This window comes from Typopeltis vanoorti, chromosome 24 (assembly GCF_054136105.1).
Source record: "Typopeltis vanoorti isolate ZY-2024b chromosome 24, IOZ_Tvanoo_1.0, whole genome shotgun sequence".
Classification (NCBI taxonomy): Eukaryota; Metazoa; Arthropoda; class Arachnida; order Uropygi; family Thelyphonidae; genus Typopeltis; species Typopeltis vanoorti.
The window spans coordinates 81,457,646-81,477,047 of NC_143572.1; the positions used below are offsets into that span (position 1 = coordinate 81,457,646).

Below are 19,402 nucleotides of genomic sequence, written 5' to 3' on the forward strand. Positions count from 1 at the left end.
ATAATTTGCTAGTTATTGGATACAACTTTCATGGATGTGTTGAAAGTTTATTTTTCACTTGGTTAGACTATAATAAATTTAGTTTAATCCTTTATCCAAGTGTGAGCAAACAAAGTTTGCGCCTGAAAGTATCTTCAGGACTGGGGTAAGGTGGTACAACACCATGGCACTCCTTGCAAAGGTGAAGCAAGCTACCAACACTCCTATCTCAGTATCTCCCATAATGCAAAACACATCTCCTTGCGGATATGTCTAATGTTATGCATTAAGGGAAGAGCCACAACCCAGACTAGTTTCGACCTTTATTGAGGTCTCTTCAGTGGGAGCCAGTCCCAAGTGGAGATACCACGCAGAAGTATTAGCAAGGTCATCTCTACCTATAGGGGTTGCCAAACGGTGTGCCACTTTTTTATTAAATTACTCTGGATTTAGAGAAAGATGTTCAATGAGATGTTGAATGTGTTTTATGGTTTCAGAGGTGGTGGTATTGGGAGTACTATCTAATATCTCATTGATCAGATGCCAGGTTTGTTTCCTATTATTTCCTGTGGAGGTTAAATTGTTTTTGTAACAGTTTCTTTCTGTGTTTCTTATTTGCATTGTAAGGCGATTATTTGGTATCTTATATATGGGTTTTTAAAGCTGCGTTATTTGGAAACCACATTAAATGTTTCCATAGGATATGATTTCTGCATATATCTAGGATTATGTTTTGCGTTATCCATATTTTGGCTGTATTTGAACGAATTCTGTCTTCCTTTGCAGAATTTTTTTTATATATTTCATTCAGTGAGCATATTATGTTGTAGAATATGATATGTATTGAATCTGGTGACGCCGTATGTTTCTGGTTGTTTTTTATTATTTCATAGTTGGCTATTTCTTCGTCTATTATTGTTTTTGTTGCGTTTCATATGTGGAGCATTGCATGGATGTTGTCCTAGTGTAATGTTCTGCTACATTGCATTTTATGACTGCCACTATTTTGCGTGCCCGAATGTTAATATGATATAAGCAAGAAGAGTGACAGATATCTGACTATTTCTTCTCTACTTCTTGATGTCATGGTTCTGTTTAAGTTACACATACATAGCGTATCTAGGTATTGAACAGCGATGTAATGTTTTTGTTTGTAATATTTAGGTTTATATCCCCGATTATCATTCGGTATTCAGTTCAGCATAATTCTTAGAGTGAATGCCAGAAATTAAGTTCGTGAAGAATTTTATCACTTTAAAGTTCGGTGACCTGTAAATAGCATTTAGTATTAAGGAGTGTTGGGCGGTATGAATTATTCAATGTAAAGGATTTCTGCATGTTTAAACTGATAAACAGTTTCTTTTGCTATTAATTTATGTTGGAGAAATCTTAATATTCCACCGACTCTTTTTGTTTTGCGATAGAATCTATATTATTGAAAGTCTCGAATTTGAAAAGCTGTTGCCTTCATCATTCTGTTAGTACCAATAAATCAATAGCATCGTTGCTTTCTTCAGATAAGCCTGTAGCATTAACAGTTTTCAGATGCGTCTAATTCTAATGTTAACATGCAGGATGAGAGGCCTCTCGTTTAAACTGTGTGTTGTTTCCATGCATCGAGGTAGTCAAATGTACAATTGCTGATATATTCTGGTATACTTACATCTGCCTGAAGGTTCACGTTAATTTTGTTGTTGTTGTTGTAGTTGTTGTGTTGAAGTCTTCTTTTTGATGTAATTAGAAATTTATTGTTATACTGTGGCAGCCTATGTCTTCTCAGATTTTGATTTGTATCGACTATAAATTTGTGACTTTTTCAAGAACATCTTAGCATCTCTGATCCAGAATAATAATACTTTTTTTCTGTTTTCGCTCTTCTCACTTGGTAGAACCGTTTTGGTAGAATAGCTTGAAAATTCTCACGTAATAAGATTGGTGTATTTTTTTGCAATTCGTTCAAGTCCTTGACAACTGTTGTTTCTTTCTGCTCGCTTTTATGAGATTGAGTCTGATGGATTTGCTTTTAAGACAAACTATATCTGATGCGTGTCGTGGCAAGTCTTGTTTTTTGACCTTCCTGGGAATCCGATTTACGCTTTAGTGTCGTTATGCTTTTAATGCAGGGTTTCCCAAACTATGTTCGGTGGAACACTGGTATTCCACGAAAATTGAAAAAGTTTTCCATGAAAAATTATCAAAATTGATTTGAGCCTGGAATGGTTTTAAATGCTGAGAAAATTTCAAATATGTTTTAAAATCAGTCGCTCCTCATTTTGCGTGTGGATTGTGCTATTAAGCCAATTGACATGCAAAATGTGGATTGGCTTAATAGCATGTGCTGGCCTTGACTCAGCCGCTCGCAGTTGTCAACACCTCTGATCGCGAGTGAAGTATGGAATCATATATTCTAGAAAACAAGCAAGGTCAATGCATTGCAGCCAGGCACGCCTGTAATGTGCGCTGTCGCATTTTTGCAATGTGATACAGCCTGCTTCGGCGATAGTATGCGCTTAGCTTTAAATCGAATATGAGACCGATAATACTGGACTCTGCTCAAGGTGTTCCGTTAAAATTTCAGGATTTGTGAAGTGTTCCATTGTAGGAAAAGTTTGGGAACCACTGCTCTAGGGGGATGTCAATTGCAAATCTTATTTTTTACCCTGCCTGGAACGATTTATGGCCTTAGTGTCGATATGCTCTAGGGGATGGCAATTGCAAGACCTAATTTTATAACTTCGTCAGTAAAGTTTTGTGTAGATGCAGTTTCAGAAATAATGTTTCACCATCGTAGGTGGCAGCGTTTCTTTGTTTTCTCTGGAGTATAGGCACTTCCATTCCTAGCGTTTTGCATTGGATTTACGTTGTCAGGTTGTTTCTGAAAGGTGGGAACATGTAAAGTGAAGATTCCAACTCATTTCCTACAGGTTATATGACTTCAATCGGAAGGAAGATCTTTCAGGCACTTGTTACACTTCATGACTCACCTTTCTTCCCTTGAGAAACTGTAGCTTTGTTCTTCACTCGTGAGTGACCAGGGTCTACATTGTGTTCAAATTTCAGCACTCAAAGTTCGGATTCTACAAACGCGATTTCGATGATTTATATATCACTGTCTTTAGCGTGACAAGTAGAATTACTGTGCAACATTTTAAAATCAAAACAGGAATTAGAACCACTTTAAAGCCATAAAAGAAGGGAGCAGCGATATCACCTGACCTGTATTGGCATACGAAAGGGTATCACAACATGGTATGCCTTCACAGCGCCCTCTCTGTTTGATACTTATTTTTTTAATAATAATAATAATAATAATAATAATAATAATAATAATAATAATAATAATAATAATAATAATAATAATAATAATCTTCAAAATATCGGTGAATAATTTTGTTTAAAAGTAGTAAATAATTCATCTGGATTATTTCAAATAATACCATATTTATAAACAAGGATTAACTGGCTTATCTATATACACAGTTTTTCAACAATCGAATAGGGAATATCAGAATTTCGGCAAAAAAGTGCAATACCATTTACGAATGATACGACTTGTAAAAATACATTAGAAAGTGGAATTTAGATCCGACGTGTATTATTTCCATTTATTAAATTTCACGCTAAAGATAGAAATTTCGGGTTCTCAATCGGTGCCTTTCGAATCCAAGAACGTGTTAGACATGTTCAATAAAAGGAACGGACGTTGTTCTTCCCCTTTGTTCAACTCACTAAATAATGAAATTCAGTAAGCCAATAAAATTTGAATGCATACTGTGAGAAAATACGACCGCGCGGTTAGCCTAGTGGCTTTGCGCTTCGCAACCATATGCCTGGGGAAGGAGTGTCCCAGGTTCGATTCCCGTTGTAGACGTGAGGAATTTGAGGATCTTCCTCAGGCATAGCCAAGTTAGCCGGTCTTGGGCGTGGTCAGTAGGGTTTTTTCCGCCAGTTTATCTGGCGTTTTTCATCCCGCAAGCAGGCAAACCGGCCTCGTGAACATACGCCTCTACAGTCAAAAAAATATATCCCCCCCCCCAGCGGCAGACCAGGCGACGGGTCGGTTGGGAGTAGTACTAACAAGAAGTCGTATCTAAGTAACACGCGTACCCTGCATAGGAAGCGGGAATAACGCGTAGAAGAAGAAGAAGACTGTGAGAAAATAAATTTTTGCACACTAATCTTCTTTGATGATATTATTTTCATCTTGGACACAACGAGTATCAGCAATTTAAACATGCGCTGTCTTACGTGAAAGAATTAGGGCTCATTTCCTGTGTTGTATTCCAATCAGTAAAAGAACGAGCTTGATTCAGGTAGTTGAAATGTCGGAATGTTTTCTTCGTCTACTAAAAGGAATGTGAATAAACGTTAACATTTTATTGCATGTCCAAAATTACTTCTGAGATGGAAATGTGAATTCGATTGCTCTGATAAACTAGAGATATCTCATTAATGTTGAATTTCTAATATGTATAGCAATCCAATCAATGAGGATATGGGGATATGGCAGGAAACTCTCCGAATTTCACAGATCCTCTTATAAAAATTGGCAAAACCGCACATCAGATCAATTGGGAGCTTCAAAGCATGCCACCTAGCATATAAGATGTAGTTTCCATTCCCCTTTTAAAGCTATGATGTATCCAAATCTAGAATTGCATGCTCAGATTTGGTCAGTGGGTTTTTCTTCAGGATGTTGAAGTAGTTGAGAGCATTCAATGATAGTTCATCTCGAGGAGCTTTCTGGTTTGTGGAAAAAAATTCCTAAGAGAGCAGCAAGAGACATGGTTGGAAATTCAGTAACAGTGTATTTAGTAGGGATGTAAGGTTCAGATTGTTTGCTACGTGAGTGGCGAATGAGTGGAATCGGATGCGTGGAGTGGTTGCCAATGAGAGCCACCATTTAAATTTAAGTCCGATAGAATTTTTTATGTCTGATCGAGAAACGAATGGCCAGAAGACACACAGCACATTACTGTCATGTGTGTGGTCAAGAGGAGTAGAAGAAAGAAGGAATTTGTTCACATATTGCTTGAACAGCTGAGGTTTTAATCTTTGGGGAAATCATAGTAAGCGAGATTGTTCCACAGGATAGAAGCAGATGGAATAAAAGAGGAGGTAGTGAAGTTGGTTCGGTGAATGTCAAGATGGTCTTTAATATTCTTTACTATTTGTTAGTAGTTGCTGTTATTCTAATAATTTTGAAGTAGTCTGGAGGAATATTCGTGTCAATTCAGCATTACACATTGCATTGAAGTATCTGTAGAAGAGGCACAAAGCAGAAACGGAACACCTATGAGAGAGGGTTTAAAGTGGGTATTCAAGAAATGATCATTCATTAGTTTGATTTCCCTCTTCTGGATAGAATCGTGAAATATTAGAGAGGAGCTTGGTGTATCACTCCAAATATAGAAGCAATATTCCCTGTCAGACTAGATTTTGGATTTTGTATACAATGAGGATCTTTGCAGGTCTGAAGTAGTGTTCTTTGCGAAAAAAACAAGTATTTTGGAGTATGCAGAAGCCATTGTTGAAATGTGGTTGTGCCAGGATATATCGGACATACAGATCAGTGCAAGAAGATAAATCTGATCATGTTTGGATTTCTCAATATTACTGAAGGAAAGAGGGAAGGAATCCAAACTCTTTCTTTTGAGAGATCAGGCGGATCTGAGTTTTGGTGACATTGACACTTACAATGTTGTCTTTGCCCCACTGGAAAAACTATTAGAACCGAATTCAGGTCACTGGTCATAACACTGAGGATTCTATTACTTTAGTACTATAAGGCTGGTAGAATGAAAAGGGAGAATGGAGTATACTGTCATCTGTAGAGATATGGGTAGGTTTGGAGAAGACTATACAAAGAGAAAGAGAAAGGGAAAAGAGCAGAACCCTGGGGGTAATCCTACATTGTTTGGTAACTCTGATGCGCATACACCGTTCACTGTGATGTGTAGTGACCAACCAGTGTGAAAGTTATTGATCGAGTTGCAAAGTAAGTAAGGTAGACCATAGGAGAGATGTTTGTTATGTAGGCTCCCTAACCAAACTCGATCAAAATGCCTTTGAAATGTCGAGAACAGCCATGTCAGTTTCTGCAAATTTTTCTATGGTCTGAGTCCTGAGGTATTTGGTGAACGTAAAAAGTTCAGCTGTAGATGGAGAGTAAAGGACTTTATACTATTGGTCATGATTAGTTGATAAATGTCTAGATGGTTCAAGAGTTGGTTGTAGAAAACCTCCATTTTTTTCAGAGACAATAGATGTTACACTAATTAGATAACATATAGTTGGTTGCCTTTAATCATTTTACTTTGGGATGGGCTGGATGCGAACCTGTTTTCATGTTGCAAGGTAGATGAGAGCTGCTTAGGATAGATTTAAATGGCAACACAGAAAAGGTGTTAGTTCGGGGGCATAATCTTTAGCATAATAGATAGGATGGTACAAAGATTAGATGCTTTGTTTGTGTTCATGCTCTTAAGGATTCTTCGGATTTCTTTTTGATGGAAGACTTTGGAAACCATGAAGAATGCTTCTATCATTGAAAGTAAGTGCCCTTTCTCTAGATTATTAATGCAAGAATTAGAAGAAAAGAGTAATTACAGTAAGTTGACGTTGTCTTTATGTGAGATAACTTCTGTGTCATCATGATATGACAATGATGGGAACATGTGTGGCAGAAGTTGCTCTTTTACGAATGTTGCGAGATTTAGAAGAGGCAGAGTGGGCAACAGAATATTTTGCATTCACCAAACCATCATATGCAGTGGTATTTTTCTATTACAGCATTGGTGCATTTTTTTTTTTTTTGTGAACCACGGCTTTGATCGTGGCTGAGAATTTCGAGAGGAACAAGAGATGAAAGCATTAATTCTTGTTAAGATGATTCTGTTATTCAGTCTTGGCAGGGGTATGGGCAATAGACGGACAATCGGTCGGAGGAATATAATCCAATGAGATCTTCCTTCTAAATGGCACCCTTTTATGTTAAAGTCACAATTACTTATTTACCAAGAACAGAAAAGATAACAACAGTATACAAGGATGGGCATCTTGTTACGAAGAAGTCAAGTGTGTTTTCAAACTGGACGGGGTTGTCAGGTATTCTGGTAGCAAAATCAACGATTTGAGATAGGTCATTACTGATGACAAACACCTCAACATCCCTTCCTGAATGATCGATGAAACTTGAGAGTGGTACCAATGAATTTTGTACTTTGAAGTCCCCAAAAAAGGTTGACCTTGCTGTTGCAGTATTTCTACTGCAGAAAGTTCACTCATAGACAGAGATAGCTGAAGAGGTTAAAGTATTTGATGGAGTTTGGAGAGCAATAAGAGAGCATATGAAAAGAGCAGGTTGGTTTTATAGAGAAATTTTGAGCCAATGCAGATCGATTAGTTGACATTCAAGGATTTGCACTGTGGCATGGTATGTTGGTTGTGGTAAATGCAAAAGTGTTAACGGCATTGGGGCAAAAAGACCTGTTCAATGAGTAGTTTACCGTATGGGGTTCGACTGCACAGCGTTTATACTGCTTTTTAGGCGATTGATATTTGGTGAAGTTAATGTGGAAAGATTTTTTTTTTGGTAAGAATTAGTGTTGCATTATTTGCTTGGATTTTTGACATTTTTTAATGTTTGGATTTTTGTTTTGTTTTTATGGATTTTTGAAATATTTTCATGGAAGAATTTTTTGAGATCCGCTGTAACGTCTCATTTCTTTGACTTGTGGTCCATTGCATAGATGACTGTAAGGCTATATCAAGGCTGCCCTCTATGCCAAGGGGCAGCCTTGACATAGCCCTACAGTCTTCCCACAAAGTTCCGACGATGACCGAAACGGTCCACACCCCGTCAACCCCTGTCCCAGTTTCCACATAAGGATACCCTTTCCCTTCTTTCCCCCCTCTCCTTCTCTTCCCTACAACAAAATAATATATATATATATATAGATTTATATATATGTTATTAATAGTAACCCGGGTTTCCAAACTTATCTCCCACGTCTAAAGCACACCCCTATGTCATTTCCCTCTTCCTCCCCCCCGTTTATAAACAACCTTCAGCAGGAGCTTGGATTTAGAAGGCATCATTAAACCAAAAACAAAGTATGTACAAATTTTTCGACATTTTTTATTACACTCCTTAACAAAAGCAGGCTACAATAGCCGTTAATTATATTAATAGTGTTTTAGAGGAGGAACATGGGAATTTCCCAGAAACTATACTTAATACTTTTATATTATATTACTGTTCTTCATCTGATTGAATTTAACTCCGACAGGTGTCGCGCATAGCAGTGGAATTATCTAATCGATGTCAATTGTTGCAGTTCTGTAGTGAAGTTCTCCATTTGAACATTGGGTTGCGAAGTATCAGAAAGTAGTTGTCGAATAGCATCCCACTTTACTTATTCTTAAGATGGTTAACTGCAAATTAGTAAGTACATTTTAGTGTGCCATGTATCTTATCACCTACAAGGTGATATAACTGATAATTTTTAGTGTGTCTATCTTATCAACTACAAGGTGATATAATTGATAATTTTTTAGTGAGTCATGTACCGTATGAACTACAAGGTGATATAACTGATAATTGTGTGCCCTTTATCAAAGCAGTCAATGAAAAAGATCTACAATCTCGAGTACTACCGTAAGCTGCTGACTTACGTACATGGCGGGTGCTAATCTTAGGAAATGGCGATATGCTACAAAGTATGCGTGGTACTAGCCGATGATAAGACTAAGATTTTTTTAACGATTTAAGATTTTTTTAAGATTTAGATATTATAAGGTGCGTAAACTCTAATTCTAACAAAAACTATAATTTTTACTGTGCAAAATTGAGTGAAAGTTAATATAATACAAAAAATTATCAGAAGACAGAGCTGACTTGTCAATCTATTACATCAAAATTTAGAGAGCAACTCAGCTCACAACGGTCAAATCCTTTGTCCGAAGCGGTATCAATTATCTGCTGACAGCGGTCGCAAGCCAATGTGTTACTCAGCCCTGACACCAGTGCAGATACGGAATCGTATTAATTTTCAAAATTTATATATTATGGACTTTCTTAACTTTTAGTTATGACAGCGCAACTAAAGAAAAGTAGGACTCATTAGCACATTTTGAAATATTCCATTTCTAAAATCGGACTCTTTTCTTCCAAACGGTCATTTCGTTAACACGAGAGTCTACTGGAGATCGCAGCGGACGCATAACTGCGTGAGCGGGTACCTCGTCTCCGTTGGCAACGGGATGTGACTCGCGTTCGCGCTCTGAGGCAAACAAGTAAATATTGCCCCTTAGGGATTATAAGACAAGAATATAAGAAAAGCCCCAAATGCTATTTGTTTTTATTACAACAGAAACATTAAAGTAAAACGATTACATAATAATATTAAGTAAATTTTGCTCTACGGTGATATTGCACAATATTGCACAATAAAGTTGTTTGAGCTCTTCTAAATTTAAATTATAAGCTATGTATGCCTCTATCGATATAGTTGCTAGACCAACTAATCCTTCTTGGATCATTGCTGTTTGAAAATAATTTTTAATCAGTTTAAGCTTGGAAAAATTTCTTTCCTCACTCGTTACACTAATAGGAATTGTTAGTGTAGCGACGCACCTACTTCCATACGGCTGAATGAGCGCTAGTATTAAGCCGCACCATGAGGCAGGCTGCCTCTATGCTACGCCCTGTTGACAGTACTGCATATTAATAATTTCCTATTATATTCTATTGTTTTCTCTATCAATTATCTAATTATAAATATTGCATCTCTACACGATCTATCTTCTCTAAATCATTGTTGTTCATCTAAATATTAAAATAACAAAATCTTATTTTAATATTTAGAATTCTTTGTAGTACTTTTATCAAAGTATTTAATAAATTTATGCTTCTCTAATTTTCTGTTGTCCCTCTATAATTTTCTGCATACCTGTTGGTCCCACAGACCAACAGATATGCAGCAGACGAATGCCAAGCCAGCTGCATTAATTTTCTAAAATCTTTAATGATGAATTGGCCAGCAAATAGATGCAAATGATGAATTGGCCAGCAGAAATAATGCTACTGTGTACAGGAGAGCTGATGAGCCTAACTCAAATCCACCCAGAGTAGGCGAGAAGATAGGTATGTGGAATTCAAACAGCATATATAATATTTCAACCATCAAAATCAGAACATTGTACAAACCTGGCAAATTAAAACTGATGGAGAGAGAGAGAACTCGAACTGTTCAAATGGGAAACAGTGGGAGTTGCAGAGACCCACTGGATAGGCGATTTGAAAATCAACATAAAAAATGCAACCTTATTTTACTCATGAAGGAAAGATAACCATTACAGAGAAGGTGTAGAACTAATCATTAAAAAATGGTTCCTAAACTCAATAGTTGAGATAAGACCAATTTCATCTAGGATATCATCTCTGTAAGATGCAAAGCAAAGGATAGAGGAATATTCATAAAAATAATAGAATTTATGCCCCAGACCAATCACTAGAAGAGGCAGAATATGAACATATGAACATTGTATTTGTTTACCTTATTTCTACTTGCAGTCTTGAACAACTGCAAATAGAAATAAGGTAAACAAATACAAGAGATATCCTGATTATTATGGGAGATTTTAATGCAAAGATTGCTCAGTACTCTGAAGATAAAAGTAGAAGTAATGGGAAAATTTGGTCATGGAGAGATGAATGAAAGAGGAAAGGACTTGATTAATTTTTGAAAAAAAAAATCAACTGTTAATCACAAATTCCTTATTATGCTGTAGGCCACAGAACAAATACACCTGGACATCACCAAACAGTTAAATCAAAAACTGTATAGACTATATAATCATTAATAAGAAATGGAAACATTCCTTCCAAACTGTCAAAACATTAAAAAAGTTTGACATGGATACAAAATATGAACTGCTATCAGTTTCAAAAGAAAGAGAACAAACCACCAAACACAAAAGAAGGTAGATAACTCAATGACAGCTTGAACAGATCTAACTATCAGAGTTCATTGAAAGAAAAATTAAATAAACTTGTTTTAGATGCTGTCCTGGAGTCTCAAAAAAAAGTAAAGAAAGTATTAAAGAAACAGCAACAAAACACCTGGGTTACCATACAACAGTAAATAAAGATTGGCTCACACCTGAGATTTTGGACTTATGGGAGAGAAAAAGAATATCCAAAACTAACTTCTCAAAAGAAGAAAATAGATTATACAAAAATTCGACATCTGCAGATTAGCAAAAATCACATTTAGAGGAAAAAGCAGGAATATGTAAAACATGACCCAAGGTCATTTATGAAATAGCTAAAGATATAAACAGAACATACTCACCCAATCGAATTTCAGTATTGTAACAAGATGGAACCACAACCATTAACATTGAAGCAATAAAAGAAATATGGACTAATCATTTTAAAGAAGCATTTGTAGCTTAAAAAAAAACATACATCAAGGTACCTTCAACCCTGAAGAAACTTCTGACACAAAAGACATCCTAAATGAAGAAATACATAGAGCAATCAAACAAATGAAACATGATACCAGGTATAGTAAACATTGAAAAATAACTTCTAGAAAAAGGGGGAGAAAGCCTAATAAATTACCTAAGGAAACTGTTCAAGAAAATATTAAAGAAAGGAAATTTACCAACAAAATGGAGATCAGACCAGATCATACCCATCCACAAAAACGGAGATGTCAGACCCTGCACTAGCTATGGACTTATAACCCTCTTAACCCACTGTTATAAAATATTCATCTGCACTCTTCAAAACAGAGTTAAACATTCCTATGAAGAACAGATGGAAAAAGGGCAAATGGGATTTAGAAATAGCAGAAGCACACTAGATGCAAATTTCACATTAAACAGATTAGCAGATCTTATGAGAGACAAAAATAAAAAAAAATTACTGCTGTTTTGTTGACTTCAGACAAGCTTTTGACTCGATAAACAGAAGCAAACTCATTAAAATTCTAAAACACAGGGTTCAACAAATACCTATTAAATTGTATCAAGAATTAATATTCAGAAACACAAGCAATAATGAAATACAAAAACATAGATATAGATCAAATAGCAATTATAAAAGGAGTTATGCATGGTCCGATCACTGTTCTGAGTAGTTCCTCATAATGTAAAACACGGCTCCTAGGAGATGTATTACAGTTCTACATTATGAGAAAAGGTCATGAGTGAGTAGGCAGACCTGAATAATACTAAGATGGTAGTGAACAGAACTTACATACTCTGCTATATGAATTGCCAAAAAGGTGTACCAATAAATTATTTAAAATAAAGACCCAAGAGGCTTCAATTCGGCAATGTAAAATTATTTACATTAAGGGGATCCCCATAATGTAAATAATTTTATGTCACTGATTCGAAGCTTCTTGGCTCTTTATTTTAAATAATACAATCTTTTTTGTTTTTATCATTTGATTGTTTAGTATATCTAAATGCTGAGTTAAAATTATTTTACTATTTTTCATGATTCATTATTGATATTATCACTAGACCTGGTGATTTCCTATTCTTCAGCTTTTTAATTCTATTTTAATTTTTTTTTTCCAATTTTCTATCTCTGTTGTATTTATTTCTTCTTCTTGGTTTGTATGTTTTCCTAGTTCTACTTTTATTACTGCTATTTAATTATTAAAAAAAAAAAAAATCAGCTAACGCCTTTTTATTCCCGTATATACGGGAGTAGGCGAGGCCATTTAGCCCTATCTAACTTTTGGAGACTGAGTGGGCAGTTCAATCTCCACTGGTACCCAATCAGAGACAGATGGCCCAAGGTTATCACTAATTAAGCGGTACGCAGTGAAGAGAGACAGCTCAAATGTGCCGCCATCTCGTGGTCTCTAACCCTAACACAATATATTTAATGTCTGAAATAATGTGGGTTCTACGGTCGATTTTCTTGAGTTTACAGGACGAAAAACCCGAGTTTCCGGGAGGAAAAACCTGCTTGCCCGTGCCAGAGATCGACTAACTCGGGAACCGGTCGAAAAAAGGCTTAGAAAAATTTCCTCTAGTCGCTGACTAGACTCGAAACCAAGACTTCCTTCGTGCGGCCTAGCGCGGTGGTGTGCAAACGCCACATCCACTGAGCTACACAGGCTCTAAACATTTAATTATAAATGTTTTAAAAAGAATTTTCTAATTCTTCTATTTCTACTTTTAATATTAGGATATATTCTGCTTCTTCTTTCTTTTGTGTATTATTAAATTTCCACATTTGTTTCTGTACACCATAAAAATGATATTCCAGTTCTTTTGTATATGATTTCTAAAATTGATTTCAACTTTCTATTTTCTTGGAATTTTTTGTTTTAATCTGTTGTAGTATAATGTTTTTATCCTTTCTTCTTTTAATAATTCCACTTTAAATTTTATTTTCACCCATTTCTTGTATAGTCTTAGTTTGCATATTAACATCTACTGATGTTAGCACTCTAACATCTTCTATTTCTGATGGGTGTATTACTTTATTGCATGTAATATAATCTATTATTGATTCCTGTCTTGTTATATTGAATAATATAACATTATAATGAATATATTGTATGCTGATACAATATATTCATTATTTTAACTTTTATTTGTACGGAATTGTATCAATATTTCTGGATTATTGTTTATTGTTTCTTCATTAAATCTTTGCATAATTCTATGTATTGGTATATTTCCTATTCTAGCGTTTAAGTCTCCCATTATAATTAATTTTTCATTCGGTTTTATTTCTTGTACTATTTGTAGGTCCTCATAACAAGCTTCTGTTTTTGATTTTCTTTTCTTCCTTCTGGAGCATTCTGTAATTATATTTATTTTACCTCTATCTGTTTTTATTCTGATTATTAATATTAAATGTTTATGTATTACTATTCCTACTCCATCTTCAGCTCTATTTTGTTTTTTTACTCCACTGTATGTAAATATAGCCTTGTGTGTTCATTATTCTATTTTCCTTTTTTTTTTTTTTGTTGTTTGTTATGCTGCATATTTTAATGTTTATTTTGGTTATTGCTTGAATAAGTTTTTCCTCTTTGTGATTAATTGCTCTCAAATTCCATGTTGCTAATTTTATTATTCCATATCGTATTCTTTTCCGTTTCCGATCGATATTTTTAAACTGGGTGTTCCACTTTTTACTTAAATATTTGTATTCATGCAGGTTGACTAGTCATTCGAGGATGCCTGTTAGAAAGGGATATGTGGAACTATAAGACTGGTAATTACAAAAAGCTCCGTAAACAGCTTGCGATAATAAATTGGAAAGAGGAACTGGATGGAAAGGATATCAATGCTGCTTGGGCCATGCTGAAGAACTATTTGGTGGAGGCAATATCAGAATTTATTCCAAGGATCAAGAGGGTAAATAGAGTGGGTGTAAAATGGATGAATCAAGAGATAAGGTATGCAATCTGGAAGAAGAAGGTATTATGGAAGAAACACAAAATGAGTATTTATAACCAGTTGCATGAGAAGTACAAAGAGCAGGCGAGGAAGGTGACTAGCTTGATAAGGGTAGCAAGAATGCAGTATGAGCAGCAGTTATCTAAAACGGCCAAAAAAAATCCTAAGGAGTTTTTTCAATATGTCGCCAGTAGAAGAAAGAATGATTATGGTGGGATGGGATTGATTGGTGAAAACGGAGGAATGATAACGCTGCAGAGGATATAGTTGAGATAATCAGTGAGCAATTTCTAAAGGTATTTCATTCTTGTGAATGTGGCATCATGCAGAACTTGAAAGCAGTGGGAACGGAGGAGGAGGAACTGTTAGTAAGTGAACAGGAGGTATATGAGGAATTGAAGAGACCTGATGTAAATAAGGCTGTGGAACTTGATGCTATTTCACCACGTGTCTTGAGGGAATATGCCAGAGAGTTAACAACAGCTTTTGTATATCTTTTCATCATGAGTCTCTCACTGGGTCAAGTTCCAAAAGAGTGGAGTTAGGAATAAGATTCAGAATTGGGTTGACAACAGAAAAATACTCTTTGGTGGCCAGCATGGATTTACTAAAGGAAGCTCATGCTTTAGCAACCTGCTTACTTTTTATAATAAAGTGACAAATATGTTGGATAAGGGTGTTGCATATACAGTGGTATATTTAGATTTTGCAAAGGCGTTTGATAAATTGCCACATGACAAACTGGTAATTATATTGGAATGGATGGGGCTGAACAGTAGATTGGTTTGCTGGATTGCAGATTGGCTGTCTGATTGGTATCAGCAAGTTGTCTATGGAGGAGCGATATCCCAGAAGAGGAACGTTACTAGTGGTGTACCTCAATATTTGGTACACCACTGTTTTGGGTCCATTGCTATTTAATTTGTATGTAAATGATATTTGGAGAGATCTGAATGGTCATGTGCAGTTGTTTGCAAATGATGCAAAGTTGGGGAGAGCTATCAGGAGTAGTGTAAATGCTGTAGCTTTGCAAGAGGACTTGAATACACTGGCTGAATGGGTAAATAAGTGGGGATGTCAATTCAATGTTTCAAAGTGTAAGGTTTTGAAATTTGGGAAGCACAGATGGGATGTAACACAATCGGTGCAAATATCTTGGAAGAGGTAGAGGAAATGAGAGATCTGGGAGTGATTGTAGACAAGGACCTAAAATTTTGGGGACATATTACTAAAATAGTGAAGACAACACAGCAGATGATGGGAATGATGCGGAGGACATTGACTTGTAGAAGTAAGAATGTTATGGTTCCTTTGTATAAGGCTTTGATCAGGCCACATGGATTACTGTGCACAGATCTAGTCACCTGGTTTTCAAAAAGATGAAATTGCATCGGAAAAAAGTTCAGAGGCAATTGACTAAGGTGGTTTCTGGTTTCTGTAATGTAGAGTATGAAGACAGATTGACAAAATGCAATTTGCAGAAATTGGTGGATAGAAGGAGGGGTGGGATATGATTGAGACATAAGCTGTTAAGAGGTTATTACCAGATTAATGTCAGGGAGGTTTTGCACAGAATGGGTGAGGATAGCAGGAGAACGAGATCATTCCTGGAAGCTGTATAAGGAGGGTGTGAGCAAGGGAGTGAAGAGCAGGTTTTTTGCATGGAGAGTGGTGAGTGATTGGAATGCTTTGCTCAAGAGTGTGGCATGTGCAGAGACAGTGAATATATTTAAGGCACAGTATGAACTGTGTGTATAACAGTGGACCTCCCATGATGTGTCTTTGACTCCATGGAGGATTTTATAATAATAATATTTATCTTCTATTATGACTTACCCCCTTAAGTAATTTCATAATCTAACATCAGAGAGTCATGTCTTAACTATCAATCTAGGCCGATGAGCAATTTTGCAAGATGTGCACGTGGGCTATGAAGACAATGGAAATGTCGTTAATTGGCGTCAATTCCTTTGTTTCAATTCTGGTACTGGTTCCTTTTTAATTTTAGCGAAAATTTATATTTATACTGTGCCACCCTAAAATGTATTTGATGAATATTTATTCATAGAACCAAAGTCTAGATCAGCACACTGCCTCGTAATTCTTAAACACTTAGCAGAGTATTCTCAATTAATCTCACTGTTAGGATTTATCTTGCAGTAGTAGCCCCCTATTTATGTTTGTTGTTCTTGCCTCCTGCCTTGGTTCAAACTTTTATGAACGGTTCAGTAAAAATTGAAATCAGGCAAGTCTTCATATTCATTTCAAAAGAAATTAACGTTTAATTCACTGAATAGACATAATACATGTTATAAGAAATTTTTACTGACATAAAATTAATCTTGATAATGTTGGGAAGTGTGTAGTTTCACTTATGATTGCTAAATCTTCTTTAACATATTAGATCATAATTTCATACCATTAATTCTAACAAAATTCTAACTCTCATCTATATATGATACCATTAAAGGCTATTCTTTCTATAATTAACATACATTCACAATTATATTCACTATTATTCCAATTAAAGTATAGAGTTCCTAAGTTTCAATCAGCATAATTCCTAAAGTTCTTTCAATGAGGGCTCAGTCCTGAGTTGAAGATTTTACCTATATCTAATTATTGTCCCCTACACAATTTTACATAACAAATAAGAGTCTACATTACCAGTAGTTGGGGATGCACTAGGCCTTCATGTGTATCCCTACAGCACCTTCAATTTCCAGATTACCTTCCAGATTTACCTCTGCTTTTCTACACATCAGTTGAATTCAGACGCATCAGACGGGGGAAGCAATTCTGGCTCCCCGCTTGCCTCATCAGTCAGCTGCGCATGAGTCTTCGATCTCCGTCGTGATATGGAACTTTACCGTGTCAGGTCATTCCATAGCCTAGAACTGCCCATGGATACTATCGCTTGCTGCGATGACCTCACAATGGACTTCTCTGCTGATGACCGCTCCAGTACTGGGAACGAGAAAAAAGCCACGAGCTAGCGCCGCAGTGCCTTTTAAAACATGTGCCCTATGTTTCTTGCCTATGTCATCCTGATTTCTCCCTTTTCTCATGCCGTTTCACTTTCAACCTTTCAGCACCTAGCGCCAATCTCTCCCCTAGCATGCTCTTCTGAGGACATCCACGTGCGCGTTCTATTAGGTGTACGTGTATGACTTCAGGCCATTTGCTGTATTAGCAGATTGTCCTTTGCCTTCAACATTGTAACAGCACTTACATAGATTACACATAGTTTAAACTTCACAGAACACTGAATTATTTTCAATATGATGCATTAGGTAAAACTTTCTTAAATATTAACGTAACTGATAAATTACAATTGGTTATTTTTCTCTTGATATATTAATACTGGCTCTGGAATTGATAAACCATATATCTGAATGAAGGTAAAGGGTTTGACTTTTCCTTTCATTCAGAGTATAACAACATCCAATTTTCCCATCCGATTCATATTTGTCTTGTTGGTTTCACGAACAGTATTGTTTTACCTCCAATGACTAGTTGCTAGCCCGATCACCAGATGCTTCCCACATTAGCCAGGAATATTGGTGTAGCTTTCATTCCTAGGGTGGCCCTTCAGGAAGACCAAGCTTCTGACATCTTCATTTACATCCCCCATTCATGTCTCCACCACGATGAGGTATGGGTAGGATTTAGAGAGGTATGGCATTATATACTGCCTAATTCCCTGTACATGCCTGATTGCCTTCACCTCACAAAATTTAAAATAAAAAATGCCTAAAGGTAAAAATTCGTTGAGAGGGTATTTGTGAAGTGAGAACTATTTGTATTTATTTTTTAATGACAAATTGTGTACTTGGAAAAATACATATGTTAACCTTGCAATGGGAGCTTTTGTAACTCAGTCAGTATTTGGTCAGAAAGACCTGGGTTCATTTCCCGCCAGTGACGTGAGAAACTTTTATTGGTCTCTTTTGACTAAAGGTGAGCTTGTTGGTCTCATACAAAAGTAGGATTTTTTTCAACCGGAAACTAGATTTTGTATCTCCCAGAACAGACAAACCTGCCCAGTGAACATGCATGGATTACAGTTATGAATTTGTCCCAGCCATATGCACTTCCCAACCCCGGATAAAATTTTTTTTTTGGGGGGGGGAGCAATGGTGAACTACCGTGTAAAAATCTCACCTGGAATACTTTGTGGGCAATGCCTACAAAGTTACCTATGGTCGGAAACAACTGAAAGGGAAATCAGGATAACCTCCCAACAGGCCAGAACGTCTATTTACGTACGTCCAGCAATGTCTGGATATGATGCGGGCTCTGTTGAAAGAACATGCCTAAGAAGTACAGTTTACGTGCGATAAGTCTTCATGCTGAAGGTTTAGAATTGGCGATTATCGCAGCATCTCATTTGCTGATAACAAGAAATGCAGTTCTTTGTTCCATGCTGGGTAACTGGACTTATGAGATAGACAGAAAATATAAAAATTATTTGTTTTCTCCTTTTTTTGTACAATTTTTAATGACAGGACAAAATAAGAGGTTCGTGCATAGTTTATTCATTTGAATATTGCATTAACTTGGAAAACTGTCATTTTTAATTTTTTGTGCTAATTTTGTCTAGTTGACAATGCATTTTATTTGTTTTCGAAGAACGTAATTCAAGATAATTATTTAAAGTATTTTTTATTAAAAAAATGGGCTGTCGACTTTCCATATTTTATTTTTATTCGAAATCAAATTTCGTAGATTGCCTGAAGGTCACACTTTGATGACCTTCAAGCAATAATAAGGCTTTGCTTTATAGAAAATAATATGAAAATCTTTAATCGTATCAGATATGAAGTGGATATACTGTGAAAAGTATATAATGTGAATTAGAGGAAAGTAGACATTTATAATTCATTTACTACGAGCAGTCCTGGTAGTGGGAGGGGGAGTAGAATTCTTCAAAACACACAAAATTTTAATCAATTGCGTATAGGATGCATATGTCTCAGAT

The 19,402-nt window shown here is 36.0% G+C and overlaps 1 protein-coding gene across 1 annotated transcript in view; it reads left to right on the forward strand.

Annotated features, from left to right (window-relative positions):
- The window catches only part of LOC150093463 (uncharacterized), a 95,341-nt gene that overhangs the window by 43,586 nt on the left and 32,353 nt on the right, over positions 1–19,402 (forward strand). The window contains exon 2 of the mRNA XM_090413835.1: positions 8,271–8,425. The gene's annotated coding sequence lies outside the window, so the exon portion shown is untranslated. The remainder of the gene's footprint in view (positions 1–8,270; positions 8,426–19,402) is intronic.